We start from the raw sequence: 22195 nt of genomic DNA on the forward strand, positions 1-22195 counted from the left end.
CAAACAAAGGACACTTCCATATCACACTCCAAGAGGACACCAGAGATCATCACAGTTTTCTGTTTTCAGAAGTAAACACAGAGACATAATTTATGCCACTACCCAGTACTTGGTCTGTTGGTCGTTTTTTATGTTACCATTGCAGGGAAAATATCTCTTCCATCACTGCTGACAAGCTGCGCTTTTTGGAGTAAACAAATATGGATATAAAATGCCAATTGCTGAAAAGTGCATTGCACCTGTATTAAAATGTTGGTATGGTCCTTTAAATAATCCTGATGTCATGACTTGGGGTAGCTGCCTGATTATTCAGAGCTGCATGACACCATGCATGAATGGAAACGCAGAAACAGGCTGACTAATGAGATTGTGTGCTAAATTGCAGGGAGAGAGGTGAGTTTAGCTCCATGGGGGATGAAGACTTAAACCTTTAAAACAATGTCAAAAGGTTTTACTAAGTGAGGTAGCTACTGTTTCTTTTCAAGCCCACTGTCAATGCTTTGTTCCAGGAACTGCTCTAGAAACCTCTGACACGCCATCCATCGATCTACCTATGGATCTGTGGATGGATTAGAGCATACGCAAAATATAAAAATAAAAATACCCTGAATGTTCTATAAAATGCAGTATAAATGTGTCTGAATCAACAGCTAATTTACATCTTCTATATCTAAGAATGTCTTACTCCTATCTATCCCAAAGAGACATAATAAATAAAGGTGACAACACTCATCACTCTTCTGAGTCTAAAATGTGTTTTTTTCCCCTACTCACAAACTGTGACCCCCTTGTCTGTAATTCTGGTGTTTACTGGGAAGTGGTGCATTTATTTCAGTTTAATCCCCCTCCCTGGCCGGACGGGGCGGTCAGATGACAGGCGCTAATCTCTAGACTCCCTGCCTGACTGACTGCCTGCTCACTAATATGGGATTAAAACCTAGCATGCCTCCATCACACAGCAGGCTCTCAACCGAACAAGTGGGGTGAGCGGAGATGATGACGCCGACGAAGTGAGGGGCGGATGATGAGCTGTGTCACCTGTTACCCCCACCCCACCCCCCACCCTCCGTTCTCCTTGAGCCCTATTTCTTCGTACGTGTTTGTGTCCCTTCTATTGCACTTTCTTTACCAGCAATGTTTCAATACTACCAATAATATGAAGCTGGCACAATTAGACTTAATTTGTAAAATCAAAGCGCAGCAGATTCCTGTGAGAAAATGAAAGGTATTCATAGCAAGACTAAAATTTGACACATTTTTAAGGGAGAGTATTTTTTATTTTCGGGACAGCGCTCATTGATTTATCACAGTATCCTTTCAATTAACTTCTCTTCTTCACCGTTAACACTGCTCGTTTTACAACGTGGTTTTAGAAAAAGACGGAAAAATTGCATTATTTTTGCATGCTAGCCTCTGCAGCATTGGATCACTGGACAGCTTCTACTTCTCCTGCCTACCTTCTTCTAATATTCAGTGTCTTTAACCATGACTGTGGTGCTTTCCTAACATTAATCGAGCATTTTTTGCGATCTTAAAAGGGAACCAGCTCATAGAAGTTGGGTCACTGGCAAGTAGTAGGCTACAATTTAGGCATGAGGATGGCATGAGGGAAACGTGGATCAAAGAAGCAAGCACAACACAATTATGAATTCATAGATGAAAAAAAAGTCATGGAGAAAAGTCAGTGTACAGCCGTTGTATCTCACAGTTGCAGTGAAAACTTAATGAATGATTTAAGCTCAAGGTTGCAGTTACTATGTAGCTGTTGCAGGCCTACACCTTAGTTTGTCTTTTCTATGCAGACAGCACAGCTAAGCGTGTTGATGCCAGTCTGTTGGCTGACTTGTCCTCCACCTTGGCCCAGAGTACAATTTCTCAAATTTTGTACAAACATTCATGTTCTCCGAAAGGTAACTCCCTCTAACTGCGGAGTCTTTTGCTAACAGTAAGTCACATTTTAAGTATTAAACCATTAGCTAAACAGTAGCTAGTGTTGTCGCTGTAAGAATGCAATGCTAGCTTTTAGCAATGCCTAAATAGCATGGCTGTAATCAGCGAATGGTTCTCGTGAAATGAGGGTTAGGTGAAAGTTCAATAAGAAGGGATCTGTTTTTGAGTTGTTTTCTTTATCCCTCCCATTTTCCCATGCTTTCCAAACTCTGTCAGTTCTCAATATCCACACAACTACTTTCTGTGTTTTAAATTCACAGTCATCCTGTGACGTTGGCCGCGGGCAACCCTCGTCCTCCACATCTCCACCTCTCCATGTTAATCCCAAATAGTTTTCACCTGAGGTCTGCTTCAGCCACCTGCTGTGTCCATCTACGTGTCCACCAACACCATCCTCTTGAGTCACTTTTTGGAATCCGACCGCCAGACTATTTCCTTGCGTGCTCATGTTTCCTCAGTGTTCACTCTGCACCCACTTGATCTGTCTTTATTGAAATCTCACTAAATGATACCAGCAACCATGTATTCTCCACTACTGCTTGTATGCAAACAAAACAGCAAAAGGGATATTTTCTGAAAGAATGAATTAAGATTGCTGTTATATAAAAGGATGCCCATCAAAAGTGGACAAGTTAGGACTTTTGTCACTCTCTTCATCTGTGTAGTGTATGGGTTGTACAGACTAGTCGACTAGTCAGTTTCTCGGCATCACTGCTGTGCCATGACCCTTTAAGCCTGTATGGGGCGCATGGGGCAAGGAACCTTATTTGGTAACTTGGTAGCACACATTTGAAATTGCGTGCCCGTGCCTCTCAGTGAGGTTTAGAAGCATGTGGTTTTCACCGAGCCAACCAGACAAGATCGAGGTAACATTCTCAGTTCAAATCAGGGTCAAATGTGGTCTGCAAGGCATGTATATGTATTCAGTTCAAGAACACAGATTTCATTGTTTGAAAGCATTACTTTCTACTGTGTTTTTATTCGCGACGCCATCAGCGACTCATTGCCGTCGACTTCACTTTCACACATAACTTCAAAAAATTTGAGGTCTTGCAACCTGTGGTGCAGCGCCTTCTAGTCTTGGTCTGTTCTGATGTGTCAAACGCTAACGACACGTTAAGGAACTGAGGTGAAAACTCACACACACATTCATTTCCTGTAAAACTGAGCATTTTTTGTTGACAATGCACTGCTTAGCACTGGGCAAAAACCATCATCCAAGACTCTGTAACCACACAGTTCTTTAGCGGATCAAACTGTCTTGATATTTTAAACACGCGCACACAAAAGTTAAAAAAATAAATCCAGGAATAACAGGAAATACTTGACATTATGGGAGCGAAATGCTTTTGAAATGCAGCTTCACTGGAAGCTGAAGCTGCCAACCAGCCTTCCTCTTTCTTCTGTGTTGCTTATCAGTCTGTTGAAATCAACCTCATGTCCTGTTGAGACAAGCACTCATATTTTTTTATTTTATTTTCAGTTTTCTTAACTTTGCAATCATTGTTTTCATTTAGTTCAGTTTGTTCTTTATACGATTGCTGTCAAAAAATGACATTGTTGCAGCCATGACCAAAAGTGAGTAAATGTGCAGGATATGAGCAGTGAAAAAGCAGACGCCACATAGTAACATGACTCAGAAATAGAACCTTTTAATGATATCAAGAGTAAAAAAAATAAAAAATAAAAAAATCGTCAAGAAATAAGTACGGATTAGTTTGTATACCATTAAACAGCCTCGCATTTTACTCTCTCTCCGTCTCTCTCCCTCTCTGCCTCTTTCAGGAAGTGAGCATGTAGATGTTTGTCACATTTCCTGTCACGTGACCCCCAACGACACTAACAGTGCCCGTGCAAACACAACAACACCTTTCATGGTGTTATAGGCGGCAGTCTGCACCGCTAGCTTTATCTTGGCTGCAGGCTGTTGTTTTTCGACAGAGAGGGAGACTGAAAGGGAGCCAGTACAGAAAAGTCATCATTCTCCCCATCTTTTCATGTTAAAAGTTATAATGAGGTGCCTCCTCTTGTACAAGTGTCTTGCAGCAGATTTTATTCAAAGTTAAGGTGAGCACATACAGACTTTATTTTCCTTTTCTCTTAAAAAGACAGGATCACCTCATCTCCATGCCATGCAACATGCTATCAGTATGCATTTTGTGGTTTTGGCGTGTTATTTCGAGTCTGGCGGACGGACCGCTTGCCATTGTCCTCTGACCTAACACTAACCATCTAATTTCTCATTTGGTGCAATAGAGTGACACACTGAAAGGTTATGGGGTGTGCAGCTCACAAGTCTGTGATATCATGTTGCACCCATCATATGGTAATAAAGCTCTCTAGGTTTTTCCTTTTATGTGTCAGCTAAATTAAAATATATTGGATTATTATATTTATCTACATGTCATCTCTCTGCACCATCTCATCTGGATCAACAGGTTCAGATAACTTGTTGATCCAGACGGTGATTTGCATGAGAGCAAAAAATAAACAAGGAAAAGCCTCCACCATAACCAACAAGTTTGCATCCGAGATAGCGATGGGACAATCATCGGCCATAATTTGCATGACTTCTCTTGTCTGTCCTATCCAGACTGTTCACCTCATGTCTACTCATCATGTCAGTGATAGATGGCTGCAGTCTCCTACCTATATCTTGTGTCCATATTACATGTGAGGATTGATTGACATTTCCTCATAAGTAAATAAAAAAACAGATTCCTTCCCAGTTCATGGCTACATCCTAAAATCCGTCAGTATGTATTTTAATAAAACGTGATTCAAAATAATGAAATCCACGCAGCACATAGGAGATTTTTCCGCAGTTGACATAACGATGTTGTTGTCGTTCCACTATGCATCTATAGAATGTGAAAGTAAAGGACACACTCCAACTGCCACATAAAGCCTGTACAAACATGCCTCTCTTCAGCTTGAAGTGAGCCTGGCCTTTATTTTAGAATTCTGTCAATGGTTGAGCAACCATGTGTTGTATCCTCGTGGGTAATACTCAAGCGCCATCTCCTTTTTTTCAGTTATGAAAGTCTAAAACACCCCGCCTCTCGCCCGATAATAGCTGGGATAGGCTCCAGCAGACCCCGCGACCCTTAACAGGAACAAGCGGTTACAGAAGATGAATGAATGAATGAAAGTCTAAAACCTGTTTTTGGGCAAAATTATCTGATATTACGCTAGAAATTAGAGAATCAAACCAGAATGGAGGACTTAATTTGGGGAGCGCATGGCATCCAGAGAGCTCTGAGAAGAAGTTCCTTGGAGTTTAGTTTCAGTCCTACAGACAAATTATTAATTTCATCTATCGGACTGACTGTTTGCTAAAACATTTCTCATACCCCAAAACACGTCTCATTTCCAGTACCCACAGAAAGCTCAACATGTACAGCCTTTCAGAAGAACGTTAAAATCCTTGAGTGCCACTTTATTATCCAGACCAGACCACTTCATTTGACGGCGAGGTGAGCAGGATGTGTGATTCTTCTGAGCAGATTTCAGTGGTCAGACTCATTTGGGTGAAGCAAAGTTGCCTTTGGGGACGGTGTGTGTGTGTGTGTGTATCATATCTGAGCGGAGCATTTTTTTTTTTTTTCTGTGTGTAGAACTCAGTGTGAGGCCGTTTGCACGTGTGTGTGTGTATGTGTGTGTTTAATGAGGTCCTAAACAAATCTGTCCTGACAAGTCAAAAGCACCTGACACGTGTTTTGTGTTTGTTTTGTATGTGTGTGTGTGTGTGTGTGTGTTTGTCTCTATGTCTTCTGGGCATGTGAAAACCTCTGAAACGGGAACTGATTTCATTACAGGACAGTGACATTCTGATGTAAGCAGAAACAAATGACACGCAATGAGAAATTAGCGTAACTGACAGAAAACTGACGTTAATGATAGTTTGATGAAGCAGATCTCAGAGTTTCATTTGAAATGTATTGTGTGCGTGTGGGAAAATGGAGAAACACACCCAACTGCTGTGTTGACATGGAGACTAATACTAATAATCAGATAATAATAATAAACACTTCAGACAGATAGACTGGCTTGATCAGATGGATTTTTAATCAGATTGAAATCTGATAATGTGCTCAGGTGTTTATTTGTGTATTAGTATCTAATATCCACAACTGTCTTGGTGATCTTTTGCTACTGAATTGATTTTGTGTTTCTGAAAGTTCTTCTTCTTCTTCTACTGTTACATTTCCAGCAGATTTGTCGTGCAGAGCAGCTATTCAGTCAGAAAAAGTAAAACTCCATTTTCAATGTATAAAATAGCTCTATTTAATGACAGCTGGTATTATTTTACAAGTTAATGGTGTGATTCAATAGCTATTGACATTGTTTTTGTTTACATACAGCAAAAAATCAGAAAGTAAGAATACAAAATACCCAGAAATATATCTGTAAAGTGTGTATGGCCATAAATTAAAAAAAAAATGTTTCAGTGGAAATTGAGATGTATATCTGAGGTCAAGTGACAACAATGCTAAACTCATTATAGATAGTTGTCTTGGGCAGCGTTTAAAATGTGAGCCTGCACATGCTTTTGTCTTCTGCTGTATGTGCACGTGTGTCTGTAAATTCCTTGTGAGTGGTCACATAGTTTTAATTTTTTGTCATAAGAAAGTGTGCGATCTTATCAGCAACAAATGCTTCAGCTACATAGCCTGGCTGACGCGACTGCACATCTCAATGAGATGCTGGTCTGGAAACTACGTGTTTATTTTCTCGTATTTGAGGCGTGGTTTTACAAATGCCTAGAGCCGTTTATTGGGCGCTACGAATGTCTATCAAATGCGCCTGGTAATTCCCATGCTGCCTTGCGCGCGATTCATAGCCAAAGCCTGTTGGTAGCAGAGCAAACACATCCTTCTTGGCAATGAAGTCTTTCAACGCCAAACGTTGCTCTTTTTTTTTTAAAATAAACTTGCGTTCTAAGCTACTTAAAACACTGTCTAAGGCTGCATCGAACGGTAACGTTAGGTCCGCTGCCATGTTGGATTAACACACTACAAGCTTCGGTGTCGCGCATAGACGTCGTCATCGTCTTGCTGCCCCCCCCCCCCTCCCCTTCTGTGATTGGTTCCCTATCTCAGGAGAAAATATGGGCGATGGTTTCCAGACTGCTTTTGCAGCGAGAATGAAATCGCGCGCAAAGCAGTATGGGAACACCCAGGCTATCAGCTACACCACACTGTCAAACAAGGTAATATTGTTTTGATTCAAATGCACATTTTCCTAAACCTGTTTCCCTTCTATGTCACATTTTACTTCAACACTGAAAATTCACTGATTCTCAGTTTATCTTTTCCAAAGATCTGCCCACTTTGCTGTGTTGGTGGTCTGGTCTTGTCTTAATCAGCTATTTTCAAGCTATCCTGTTTATTGTTTGGAATATTTTTGAGTGTCTTCCAACAGTCATCTTATATTGGATTAACTGTTAGCTAAAGGGATGTTAAACCTAGGTGCTCACACTGCATTTCCACTCCCCCAGGTGCCCCAGGTAAAACCAGAAGGAACACTGTGTGACTGGAAGAGAAAGCATGGCAACGGGTTGACAAGGAGTGTATTCATTAATTGTCAAGTTGCAAGCTTGGTCTAGATCACGGGTGAAGGGAGGGGCCTCTGTGGATCAGGTTTGTTATTACTACTTGATGGCAGCAGCCGTCCCCAGCAGGATGCAGCCTGACACACACACACACACAAAAACGTTATAGGAACAACTTAAAAAAACATGAAGAACAACACAAGGTGTTGACCTGGCCTTCAAATTCACTAGATCCCAACCTGACCAAGTATCTGTGGGATGATCCACAGAGGGACCCATAAGACCATTAGACACTAACAACATTCTTTTGACAGACAACACAGTACACCCTCAGAAGGTTTTAGGTTTTAAACCAGGGGTGTCAAACATACTGCCTGCAATCCAAAACTGGCCTGCCAAAAGGTCCACTCCGGCCCGTCGCATGAATTAGCAAAGTGCAAAAGATTACACAGAAGACTTGAACTGTAATTTTTAAATGAAAGTAACAGCTATTCCTAATTTGTCCACTGTTTCAATAAAAGTAGCGGACAGAACACAAGACATACAGACACAACACCCAGAACTAAACAGATAGACAGCAAAAGGATAGTTCATGAGTTCAATAGTTTATTTGTGCTTGCGCTTCTTTGCACAGAAACAAAGGAGGACAGCTGTTGTTATTTATAGGTTCTTATACTATTATGTTACGGGTTGGGCCCGCTTGAAATCAAATTGGGCTGCATGTGATCCCTGAACTAGAATGAGTTTGACAAAGTTTTATGCTTAGTGGCAATAATATGAATGAAATATATTGTGTATTTAATAAAAGAACATTTCAAAACAGCGATAATCTCCCAGTTTTGTCATCAGAATATTTTTTTCTACTCAAGGCAACAATGTTCCTTCTTCTTTCTGATGTAGTTGGCTTATTGCCAGCATATTTTTAATATGAATAAGTCAAATCGTGTTTTTTTTCTCTAATATATTAGTCCATGTTAACGTTAAAATTATGGAAAAGAATACAATTCAGAACCATGCATCTAATCAAGTGCTCCGTCATGTACGGCGCTCTTTAGTTCTGTTGGAATGTCTCCACTGAAGGTTTGAGTTCATCATGCTGTCGTGGAAAAGGACTGACCCCGTCATATATGGACAGAGCATGGCTGCAGGAAAGACACTTTGTCTCATTAAAAAAATAAAAATATGCTTAATCACATCAATAATTTGTCTCTGTTGTTCTCTTTTTCTACACGTTGTGAGATAGTTTTCAAAGTAATTAAACAGAAACCATCCTTATCTTCACCGAACTGCTTTGGCCAGTCAGTCACGTTGTGCCAGATCCTTGGTTAACTTTAGCAACACATGGACACCATGCATTTGCTCTGAATAGATAAAGCTCTGTTGTGGGTGTCCTGCAACCTAACAGAGAAGAGCAACAATAAACAAACTAATGATAGTACATTTGTACAGAATACACAACAAGGAGGCAAGAAAGAATTTGTGCCTTTGTCTTTGGCACATGGTGATTAAATTTGCATGTACATCAACAGGACTCCTTAGAGTTTGCATGTGTGCTTGAAGTCCAGTCAGGGTGGGTTCCTTCTTATAAGAAAAGTATTTTAAACAAAGCAGTGTTAGCGTGCCTCCTTTCTTTTCTTTGCTGGTTTACTGAAGCACATGTAAAATGAACTAAGTTTATGTTACTTACTGCAGATGATACCAGCTTGTTTCTTTTGTGCAGACCGCATGCTCATTTGAGAGGATAATTCTGTAAAACATATGTTATTTTAACTAAATGTTCACTTCATAACACTGAGAACATAACACTGAATCTTGTGTTTAATGACATGTCATTCCTTTCCACCTCCTCATACGTATCCTTATGTTGCACTACAGTCCTCCACAGTTTTCTCTGAGCTGCTTTTAACTCACTTCCCATGGCTGAAGGCAGCAAACATCCACATATCTGACGTTAAAGTTAGCACACATAATTACTGCTTAGAGTTTTTACAGCTTTATGTTGTGCTGATGAACCGGTTGAACTTTTATTATCCAAAAACACACCACATAGGAGCAGGCTGTGGAGGGAAGCTAGGACGAATCAAAGAGATGTTTATGATTCTCCGGATAAAAAAAAAAAAAAAAAAAAAAAAAATTGCTGTTCAAGAGATTAGATTACAATCTAAAAACAGACGATCAAAGACAGCCATTGGTGTGGCCTTTCCTTTTCCGAGAGGGCTAAAATGAAAATAATGTATGTCAAGGGCAAAAACGAATGTTGCCTTACTGCTCTTGGAGAGGTTGGTTATTTGTAAAATGTTCGTAGTAGGATATGTAGCTCCCACTGAACATGAGGATGTGGTGGGGGGGGGGGTTCTTCTAAACACAAACATCATATGCATGCATCAACTGTTGGTCTAATTACTCGCACTGCTGTAAAGACGAGACAAAAGTTCTTCCCTGCAGGTTTAAACATCCAGATGTGCTCTCCTCTTTTAATACTACTGTTTAAACAGTACAGTACTACAATATATGTCACATGTAGATCTGATATTCTGACAAAGTCTAGCTCATAGCCATATATTCTCATCTCCGTTCCTCAAATCCACAACATACATCTGGGAAGGTCACTCTCAGTCAGTACAAAAAGTCTGTGTAAATAAAGTGTTTCAAAAAGGTGGACAGTTGACTCCAGTCAAGGACTTAAGATAAGAAGTGGGTATGAAGAGTTTTTGGGACAAAGGTTAACTGTGGCTGTCAACACAGTGGCCTAGAGGAAGACACTCTCCATGACGGCATCAGTAAAATGCCTCCCCCAGACGGACTAAAAACACTCAAACAGCGACACTTACTGAAAATCAAAAGGCAGAAATAAGGCGGAGATGAAGACACCTAGGATGCAAATGTGTGGGAACTTTGGAGAAATGCAAAAAATAAAAATATGTGCATTCAGCAAAGGTAGGGCATCCAGTTTCTGCCTCCAGAGAGCCAGAGCATTTGGGTGATCATTGTGCCTTTTCTGTTCCTTGTCAAACATTGTGCCAGCCTCACTTTCATTATCCAAGTTTTTCAAATATTTTAACTGCTCTTTTTCAACAGGTTATTTCCATGGAAACACTTCAATGACTAACAAATTTGAAAATCTGCCCCTGCAGCAGTATCAGAACATGTTTTATTAAAATTGCAAGCAAATATCATCTGAATGTCGCTTCAGATAAAATAAACTCTGCCATTGTGCCTGATCTGTTCCTCGTCAAACATTGTGCCAGCGTCACTTTTATTATGTCTGTCCAAGTATTCAGATATTTTAACTCCTCTTTTTTAACAGCGTATTTCCATGGAGACACTTAAATGATTTACAAATTTGAAAATCTGCCCCTGCAGCAGTGTCAGGTCATGTTTTATTAAAATTGCAAGCAAGTATTACGGCAAAAATGGAAGAATAGCCATACTGTGTGATAAAGTAGCGTAACTTCTCCCATGTTTTTGTGATTTTGGACCATGATGTTCACCCTACATGTTGGAAAGACGCACAGAAATGATGGATTTATTACGACCAGAGAGAAAGTTGCAAATATTTTCCAATTTAACTAATTAAGATATTCACCACCTCTCTTTAGCTGACGGAAGATGGAAGGAGAGAGGCAGCAACAACGTCCAATGTTAGTGTCCAATGTTTTGCTGACCCCTCTATCCACTTCAAGCTCCTTGTGCACAAATCTTTTTACGTCACGGTTAGAGGGCAGGTGCAGATTATTTTTTACCTCCCAACATACTCCTTTCCTATTTTCTGTAGACAAGTTGTATTTCTAATTGTATTTCTGATGTGCCACATTTGACGTCACAAAAGGGCCGGAAAAGAGTAGACGTAGCTTTTTTTGGTACTGTTGACCATTATTTCTTTTCCCCTAAATTCACGAGATACTCCCTCACCTCACAGCTTTTTTAAAGTCATGCAGCTTACCCTGTTGAATGAAAAGAACAATGATGATAAAAAAAAAAAAAAAAAACATCAATAAATATGCCTGGTTATTTACGCATCCACGGCCAGAGCTTTGATGTACGTCATAGCATTGCGCCAGAGAAGGGGAGCTAATATTAGCGTGTCCACACAGCTGCCATGTTTCCATCACTGCCCATTAGGCCTTGATCCGATAAACACCCGTGACCGCAGCATTTGACCAGGGAATGAATGCCGATTGTACCCTGTCCCACTAAAGACAAAAGCCACACCAGACTTTTGACTTTAGTGGGACTGGGTAGTGGGTCTCAGTGGAATTTTTTTGACCAGTGAGAAAGTGGTTTTAGCGGGTAATTGTTGCAGCCACTGGATTGCACAGTGACTTGAGTGTAAACATACAGTATGTCAGCGCTTACTAATGAAATGGACCAACGGTTTTGGGACCAGCAACAGTGCAGATACCGTCATTAATGCCATCAAGAACCATTGAGTAATATTCATTTAGTTACACGGGCACATTCTGTACAGGAATACTAACGTGAACTGAGAGAGCAACTGCTATTTAATGGATTACAGAAAGGAACTTATTATGTATAACATAAGAGAAACAGCTGTATTTCATAAAGCTGTTGCTAAAGACTGCCTTTGTGCAATCATATTGCTGGAAGATGCCTGGAAAAAAAAGTACACTGCAAAGACAACTTGCACACTGTGAGTCTGTTTCTGCCTACACGTGCACTCCAGCGCATGTTCACGGTCGCGCGCTCAAGGTGGAGGGGTGGGGAGTGGGGGGTAGCCAGGAGCGCGCCTGAGCATCTAAACGCGCGCCCGTGAGAGCCGGTTAAGATAGCTACCAACTAATGGGTGGGGGGGGGGGGGGGGGGGGGACTGCCACTTTAATGCTCCTTAATGATGCGTTCAAGTGACGCTCGTAAATTCTCCCTCCTTTTTAGAAAACTGGATTTCAGTGTCGCTTTAAGGGTTTGTAATTAAAATGCATTCTTTGTCTTTTTTAAAACAAAACAAAACAAAAATACTTATTGCTGAAAACCCCACTGATGCAGTGATGCCACTATCTTTATTTTATTTCGTTTATCCTGAACACGTAATTAAGCTAGTAAAAAGAAAGCCTAATACAACCAGTTCTGTTCTGTACAACAAGAATATGCTTCATAAATATTTTTTAAAATTAGCATACTTTAATATCTTTGTGTCGCCAGCGCATTTTTAGCTCTTTTTTTTTTTTTTTTTTTTTTTTTTTGCATTGTGCGCAAATCTTCACAGTTTGCATCAAAGCCAGAACACGATCACAGTTAAAACCACAGTCCCTAGCTAACGGGCCTTCAACGTGCCGAAACAGCCACAGCTTAAATTTCTGTTTCTGATTCTTGTGCTCCTGCTGTAAACGCACACCTCCTAAAAAAATTTTTTAAAAAAAATTTAAAAATCCGAGGCTAACGGTGGACCGTGAACGCGTCAGACACACAGCTCTCCTGTTGCTCTGTGAGGAGGCAGGCCGGTGATTTTCCATTGCCGATGCCTCTTGTCGTTTTTCAAAGGTCAGAGAGAAGCTTATAAATAGGGTAAAATATAGGCTACCGACGCGTCCAACCCTCACTCGCTCTCACAGACACAGGAGGACACGGACAAGACATCGCGCTCAGAGGACATTAAAAGGACAAAATAACATACAAGATCACATCAACGCAGCAGGTAAGGGAAAACACACGCATCATCCTTGCACACCTAGCTGTAAAAAACGTGTCTGTGAGGGATGACTGCGCTGCTTTCACCCATTTTCTTTTGATTAAAAAAAAAATAAAAATAAAAAATAGAATAAGGAATAAGGATTTTACTCCATCTGTTTCCTGTATGCGTTGTATCTGAATGAGAAAAGCTACGAATTTATATTTTTGCAATCCAGGATGAGAAATTGAGAAAAAGTTACTGTGCATTTCCTATGAATTGGCAGTTTGTTTGTTTTTTGATGTGTGTTCAAGGCAGGGACGCATTTCCTGGTGAAGCTTGCTCTTGGAAGCTGCGATGTGTTAGATTTTAGGTGGCAGAGGCTGTTCTCCTCTCGCTGAGCGTTGATTCGTGCGCTCAGGAAGAAGAATCGCTGGTGGATTCGTCCTGGTTTCCTTTCAATTAAACCCTCGATGTTTCATTTCTACGGTTCATTTAAAATCGCTGTGTGCCCCTCTCTTCTGCTAGGTGCACGCTATTCTCACAGGCGTGCGTCAGATGTCTCTAATGGATCATCCTTTTTTTTTAATGTTTAATTCATTGTTGCCATGTGCTCATTTTTTTTTTTTTTTTTTTCTCTTCAGTTTTATTTAGGAGCAGCGTCTTTCTTTAGACTGGATGTCTTGTCTTTTGTGTGACAATCGTACATCATTGGGCTCTCTCTTTTTTTAACTGCGGTATTGTCTTTCAATCAGTAAAAAAAAAAAAAAAAAAAAAGAAGGTATAGGCTGCATTATTTTTGCCTCATTTTCTTTCGACTCGGTTTTAATTCCGTTGCTGAACTGTTAACGAAAGGGGAAGTGAGGCGCTCGGAGCGGTGAGAGGCGGAGATGCTCGCATGTCGCTCGAAAAGCATCGTGCGCTGCTTCTCCTCCCCACGAGTCAGTCTCTCGCTCTCTCTCTCGCTCTCGCTCTCTCTCTCTCTCTCGCTCTCTCTTCCCCTTCTCTTTCTGGTTTTGCGTCTATGTCTCTCTACCTCCCTCTCTCAGCCGCTCTACCTTTGTCTCGCTTCCTCTTCTTTGTTGAATTTGGTCTTTTTGGCCACTCGTTGCCATAAACGGAATGCGCCCGAGTGTCTTCAGAGCGTTCAGAAAAAAAGAAATGACATTTTAAAATACTTGTCTTTTCACAAATCTAGCAAATAATGCGAGCGTCTGTGTGCTCCTAGCGCTATGTGAGGTGTGGCTGTTAAACCTTATTGCTTCCCAGACTTGGATAATAACTGGCTCCTTATTTATTAGGCACACTCAATGTATGGAAAGTAAATCTGTCATCAAGACCAGCTGAAATATTAAACGCAGTAGGACTTTTTTTCCCCTTTTTCTCACATGTCTCTGACTACGGTTTCATTTACTGGTTGGGAGGCTGTTAATTCTCTGGTCTGTCAGTGTCCTTTCAGTTCATATGTTGCTCCCACGCGTCTTGTAAAAGCTCGTTTAAAAAGAGTGCCTTGAGCTGGCTTGGCTCCAGTTTTGGGTCTCTGCTGGAAAATTACCACGAGTTGTCAGAGTCTAGTAAACCTGCAGTGGGTTCCTTTTTAGAGCCGAGATGCAGAAACAGCAAAAATTCGAAATTACACATTGACAGATCTGTTGAGATGTTTGAAAGCTTGCTTCAGAGCCAAAACAAGCACACATTTGCTATCAGCCACCAACACATTAGTTCGGAGGACATTCTGGAGATTCTGTAATGTTCGCCTGATAAGGTGACCTTTTTTGGAACTGTTTCACTTGGCTCTTGGAGCTGCCATTGTTTCGGAGCTGGGTGACACTGACTGGCAGATAAACGTCCGTCCAGCGTTGGTTACGTGCGTGGGGGTGTGCGTGTATGCTGTTGGCCCTGACTTTAATCTAATCTTGGCTGCTGTGGAGTCCTCGTCTAGCTGATGTGCGAGCCCTTTGAATCTGTCACTGCCAGCTCTGGATCACACCAGAGTTGCCACATCCAGAGACGCATGCCACATATGACTAATGGCTGTGCTTGTGTTACCGTCTGATATCTAGACTCAAGTTTGGGCTTGAATGCTTCAGGTCTTCACACCTAAGAAAGCTCATGGGAACGGATTAGAACAGTGTGATCAATCAGTGATGGACTAAAGCCCTGTATGCACATGTCGAGCCACTCCCACATGGTTTCTTTGAGGTGGGGTTATGTATTTATGCATTGTCAGTGTATTACCTAGAGACGATGTTGGTGGTCAGCATGACCCCAGTTTGGTGAAACGGGTAGATACAGTTTACCACTTCAAGTGCTGTGAATGTGACCAGCAGCAAACCTTAAGTTTAAATGCTTGCTGTATTTAGAATATTTTAACCACTTTACATTTCCAAAGAGGAAATTCAGCAGTTACATTGTTTTCATGTGTGGTCCTGGTCTACCACTGTGTGACTGGTATTTTAACACATTAATTCAGATCCAAGGTAACATGTTAGAACACCAAGGTAACATGTTCTTCAAAGGAGTTTGGTGGCTTCAGAGAGAACATAACCATTGCTTTGCTTCTGAGCTGGTATCAGCATCTACTGTTGGTAATACACAGACTATGGGTAAATACCTCCTACAAATCCTACTTCAAATAAACCAAACTATCCCTTTGCCACAAGCTGATCAAGGGAAACATTGCTTACTTGTAGATGAAGCTGGCTAGATTTCAAAACTGCCGTGTTGTACCAAATGGACATTTACAACATGTAAGCGAAAATTAATTGGAATCTTTTTAGTTTTGGGGTAATGGCTGTTTGTCTTGCTTGCAGTCTGTCACAGCAGCGCTGAAAGCTGTTGGCTAACATCAGGCTTGTTGCTGTTAAATGATTTATTAAAGCAGTAACCTGAGGTTAGCGGAGAGTGTGTGTTGGTGAAATCTCAGCCGCAGACACGACAACATTCCCTGCGCAGCTTGTGCAAATGAAAACCGAGCAAGGCGGGGCGTGAAGGAGCTCACAAAGGAGCTGCCGCTTTCAGACTTCTATCACAACATGTCCTTGACCTCAGCTCTTACTGGACCTTTACTGCCACTTTACATATTAATTGGCATGAACCACTGACCCACATAGACTCGTGTTAATGTCCTCAGTGTCATTAGAGCCGCCCCATTAATCTTGTATTATTTTGTATAATTGTGTTGTAGCTTGAACACCTTATAAAACAGCTGAGAAGCTTTAAAAGGTTTTATTTACCTTGGCAGCTGCAGGTGAACGATGCCAAGACGGTGATTAATACCCACCAGCCGAGGCAGACGTGATGTTATTAAAAGGAGTATCGGACATTTTTGTAGCTTGAAGCCACATGCACATTTTCATGCATTGTTAAAATGATGAAAGTCAATCAGTTTGATGCAGCATGACTGACAAAGGGTAGCAGACCAGAAGTCAATAAGGGCAGGAAGATCCTGTACGCCTACATACGTTTGCAGAGAGCATTTTATCAGTTTAGCTGCATATCCCAATGTCAACTTTTGGCCGCTGTGTTTCCCTGAATTAAAGCATTTTAACGACACACATCTGGTGTTTTCATCATTTCCCCATGGGAGAAATTCAGGGTTACACAGCAAGGATTTTTGCACCTGTCATCTTCTTACAATGGATCTATGTGTACATGTTCAAGCTAATTGTTGTACACAATTAATGTGACCACATGGATGAGAATACAAAGTATCTCCGGTAAATTGTGCAATGACTATGGTAAGCACAGCTGACAATCAAGAGGAGGGAGGTGGAATGTGGACAAATGAGAAATTAATGCTATTATCTTTGCTATGCGGCCACCATTAGACGCTAAACATAGGGTGCTAATCTGGTCACACAGTGACGTCTATAATGTTTTAACCGTGCTACAGGTGTTTTGTTGGCATGTTAGTCATTTGTATCCTGGCATCAGTTATTTTCATCTGTTATTTGCCTTTCTTTGTGGACTGTATCATCAGCTTCAATCATAATACTCCAGTATGCACCCTCTAGCAGCGAAAAGGGTACTGCAACAAAAAAAGAAAAAAAAAGTTAATAGATTTTGCTTAGTTTGTTATTTTAAGTATCTCATGACTCATGATTTACTGGCAGCAGAGTATTTTCTGTTTTGATTATCTGGCTGATTAGTTGGCAGACATCTCTGATATGAGATTTCAGTTTTCAGTGTTCTTTATATAGCATCAAACAATCAAAATGGTCTCTAGACACAGAACACAGGGGCTGAAACCCCTAGAGCATTCGCTGAGGCGGCAAAGTGGACGCAAGGTTGAAATCTTCCTGTTATTGTGCATTTTTGTCCTTCACATGCTCACCCTGTGTGATAAACTCTCTGTCACCTTCAAAGAAAAGCTGTGCAGCCTCTCTCTGTAGCATTTAAAAAAAACAAAACAAAAAAAAAAAAACCTGTATCTGCTGCCTCTATTTTTAACGCCTTCTGCATGTGCGTTGCACTTTCAGTTTTGTCACCTTCTTTGGCATGTTTGATGTCTGCATGCCCCTCCTGCTTTTTTTTTGTCTCCCCATTCTGCCCCCTCTTTTTTGTCCTTCTCAGTTAATTTTTAACCGCTTTCATTCACTCTTTGTTCCTCTAATATACCCATTTTCCCTCTTTTTCTCCTCTTCTTCTACAGCCCCCTCCTCCCATTCTCCCTCGCTTTATTTGCCAACTTTTCTGTGAGACCATATTTTTCTAAAATGAAAGCAAGAGAAAAAAGGGACAAAGAGGAGTGTGGAAGGGGCATAGAGGATGAAACAAGGCTGATGACACGAGACTGAGGAGAAGGAAGTTGCAAAGTGAGGTGAAGAAGAAGAGAAAAAGAAGAAGAGGGAGATGACAGAACGGAGCGTCAAAAAAATGTATACGGAGGTAGAGGGAAGGCAAACGATGGAGGAAAAACCAGAAGACGCAAGGACGGGAGTGTAATCAAGATGATGAAACTTTGGTAAGAAAGAAGAGGAGAGACAATGAGAAGGAGCTCATTAAAGAAGAAGTGACACATGAAGAAAAGGACACGCTAACAGAAGAAAGAGGAGTAGAAGAAGTAGAACGAGGCATTGGAATGCAAAGGGGAAAAAAAATGAGAAACGGAGACGGAAGAAGGAACAAAATATATGCGAGTTAAAAACGTGAGGGACAGATGATGATGAAGAAAACCAGACGGGACGAGGAGAAACATGTGATGGGGAAGAAAAGAAGATGGAGAAGAAGGAAGAAAGGGAAGGACATTTTGTAGTCAATGGAACAGCATTGTTTGTGCAAACTGTTTATTCTGCTTGGAGGAACACTGCAAATTATTTGGTTTACAAAGCATCCAGTTGGATTTTGGGTGGGCTGCAAAGTCGTCCTCAAGGCTTGAATCCAATGATTTTGATTACTGTTCATAAACTAATAACCCGGAATACCCCAAATAGTGCATTTGCAACGATGAAGCACACAATACTGACTGTGAAACCGAAGATGTGTGGAGATGGAGAACGGAGAGGAGAAGGAGTGAATGAATGTGGAGCAAAGGAAGAGTGAAAGAAATGTGGAGCGGAGGAGGAGGAGATTGGGGGATTTAATAGGCGGTCAGCCCAGTGGAAATGTACATGGTCTTAAAATAGGAGAGTGTGTTATGTAAGTGGTTGGGGAGTGAAGGAAGTGTGTGTATGGTGCTTCCTGGGTTCTGAAGTTACTGTATGCAAGACCGGAGGCTGGGGTCCGGTGATCGCACATCCTCATGGACGCAGAGCACCAGACAACAAGTCTCTGTTTCACTCCCAACTGTTGGCCTGAGCTTTAAAATCGTCCAACAATTCATTGTGGTTCCCACGACCGGTCTAGCTCCCTGGGGGCAAACGCAACGTGTCCTGCTAAAAATATCACTGCTGTTGTCTGAGAATTTATGTCGCTAGCTTTGACTTTCATGGGAATCGGCCAGTTACTTGAAATCTTCTTGCCTGTGGATTCTCGTCAAGCTTCTTGAGGTGGGGCCCCAGCTGCTCATGATCATATTCACCACAGAATGTCACACTTATCCGGCCTCAGGTTTGTAGTGCCAACAGACTACATAAAGGAGCTCAGATGCCCCTTTCGCATATCATCAATCTCTTCTTAGAGGGCAGGCCAACAATGTCCGACTGCATTCCGAGGGAAGGTGGTGTTAATGTCCAACTTCACCCACTGAAAGTGCGTAAGGGACTGAGCAGGAGGGGTCCTGATGGGAGTGGATGTGCGATAAAGAAGTTGCTCGTTGTCAGCCCATTACATCGGTTTGCTTCTGTGTTGCCGCATAGTAGTGTTTTAATACAGCTGAATTCCAAATAAAGCTGTTCTCATTCACATATTTTACCGTTTCTGTCGCAGAGAATGAAATGGTGACTGAAACGCAGCACTTTAAGAGTATATGTTAACACATAGTCACTTCCAAACCATTTCCAAGTTGGTTCTCTACACCGCTAAAACCCTGATGAGTTTGTCACAGTGCACATGACTTTAAAGCAACAGCTAAAATTAGGCTACATGGAAAATGATCACTCGTATAGGAAGTTCAAACATATCGTCTTTGTCTGTCTTAGTCTGCGTACAGTCAGTCTTCTGGCAAACCTCCTAGTGTCAAGTGTGAGATCAACTTTAACGGCCATGACGTTTTTGTTTTATTTATTACAAATTTAATGACGTAAAGACTTGTGCAAGGCCAATGCTAATATAGCTGACATAGAGTCAGCACTGGGAACTTCCAAGGTTCAGGATTGTTTCAAACAAGAAATGGGATGCCGAGCCCTTATCAACTCATGAAATTTAAAATAAAACGAATTTAATCTAACTGCCAGTATTAACATCTGCAGGGATGTTTTCATGCAGCTCTGAAATGAGTGTGCAACAGTGCGTGGTATCTCTTTAACATGTAAATCCATATTATATACTGGAAGTAATATCACCGCTGTTAATAGTTAGTCACTGACATAATGGAGTCCACTGTCTCTCCAAGCAGGAAATACTCATGTACAGACACACAGAGAAAGTGCTTCCAGTTTCCTCTTAGTGTCATTAATTAACTGTGTATAGGAAGTCAGTCATGAAGACAAATATGTGTACTTAGAAGGAACTTTAGACCTACAACGGCAGATAGATGCAGTCACACGGTTATGTGGTGAACTGAACACTGGTGGAAAAAGCTCATGTTCTGGGCCTTGTTCTGTACAGCACACAAATTTTATTTAAACGCTCTTATTAAAAACAGAACACCTAGAATAAGACCGTAAACAATAAAAGGAAAATGGTGACTAAAGTCTCTGCTGGCAGCAACAGAGCAGGCCACAGGGGATCTCCCTGAAATGTAGTCCTCTTCATGTCTGTCTCTGTAAGTATCTTGCTGAAAGTCAAGAGTAAACTAATGAGAGAGACAAAGAGTGAGACAGAAGTTGAGGGCACGGCAGATGGAAACAGATAAAGACATTTTCCACAGTGACAGACATCTGCTGACTACTAAGTATGTCTGTCTCTCCCAGACTCTCTCGCTCTAGATCTCATGGTCATTGCCAGGTGGAAATTTACAGCTAGGGTTGTGTCATTTGCTCTGATCACTTTGCTGTTGAGACGTCACACCAATCGCGGTCACGTTAAAGAGCTTTAATGAGGAAGGGAGGGCAGAAGGAGGAAGGAGATAGGAACCAACTCGAGTTTCGTTTTTTCTGTTTAACCTCAGTGTATTATAAAGTGTATCTTGGGTTCGGTTGGCTGTAGCTTTCACAGGGCAGGATCTTTAAACAGAAAATGGCTTTAACTCGATTCCACCAACACTGAGTGTCTTTGTGACACCAAATGTCTCATTTTGTTTGCCTTGGATTTTCAGGAAGTAATCATAGCAGCCATTTCCAGTTGGTACAGCTCTTATCACATGAAGGCACACAACCAGAGTTAATGCATAGGGGCAAGGCTTAGCATGTCTTTTGCTTCCTCATGTCCTCGTAAAGAAAATGATTACAGACTATGATAAGAATAAATCCAAAGCCCAGTTTGGGTCTCATGCACAATGGAACACAATCCTTGCTGATGCCTTGGCAAGTGATCTCTTCTGCCGTCACTTGCCATACGTGGTAGAAAATAGAAGGACAAAGCTATTCAGAGCTGCAAACATGAGCTGACACTGCATGACACTGCAAACAGGTAAATGCATGATTAGTCAAAAGTTAAACAACCTGGAGACTCATTGACAGACTGCAGGACTTAGATCTAAATAATGAGCTACATACAAATCAGCTTAATTTTGCTCACAGGCCATTTTATTTACCAATATAAAGGAGGCAAATCCCCCCCCAAAAAAAGAAAGAAAATTAAATGAATAACAATAAAAATCAGCCAGGATTTTACATCCTACAGGAATGGTGCCAGTTGCAAGTAATTTCCGGTTGTGCGAGTTATGTTGTACCCTGAGGACGTTGATATGATCAGATAAGTGAACATCCCAGTCATGTTTTTTTGGCAGCGTGAACACAATACTCAGGCCCACAGAGTTTTTTCATCATTCATTCAGGATGACCATGTATTTATAAAGCACATGTTCTTAAGTAAATTAGTAAAGAGACTTTACAGCTTGTTCCAAAATATGTATCATCTCCCCAAGTCCTAACGACATGAGGCACATACAGCAAATAGTGCCGTTTGAGGTTTTGATAAAGCAGTAGTGATCAATTAGGGACAGCAGCTGTTAAAATACTCTTAATGCATCGGATATCAATTCTGGCTCAAGATGCATATTTGTAATGTCAGGTTTGATACAGAGAATGGAATGTTAAAACCAGGTCTCAACAGGGTCTGAATTGGCAAGCCTTCATCAAAAGGGATGTTGGTATCAAAAAACGTGTTTGAACACATGACTTTTGGTTCCCTGCAGAAATATGGGAAGAGAGAAAAGATATTACTAAATAATTTGTCTGACATGGTTAGTTTATTTAGTTAATTATTAGAGGTTTTCCAAAATAAACACTTTGAGTCTAACCAGGATTCAACTTTACACCAGTAGGAGAATGGCTTCCAAAGTAGTTGTGTTGTCACTGATC

At 41.1% G+C, this 22195-nt stretch overlaps 1 protein-coding gene across 1 annotated transcript in view; it reads left to right on the forward strand.

Moving 5' to 3' along the window:
- The first annotated feature begins 12788 nt into the window (after positions 1 to 12788).
- LOC311486768 (sodium- and chloride-dependent taurine transporter-like) overlaps positions 12789 to 22195 on the forward strand; it is a 30293-nt gene continuing 20886 nt past the window's right edge. The window contains exon 1 of the mRNA XM_084542760.1: positions 12789 to 13157. The gene's annotated coding sequence lies outside the window, so the exon portion shown is untranslated. The remainder of the gene's footprint in view (positions 13158 to 22195) is intronic.

The sequence above is a fragment of the Chelon labrosus genome, assembly GCF_963514085.1.
Source record: "Chelon labrosus genome assembly, chromosome: 4".
Classification (NCBI taxonomy): domain Eukaryota; kingdom Metazoa; phylum Chordata; class Actinopteri; order Mugiliformes; family Mugilidae; genus Chelon; species Chelon labrosus.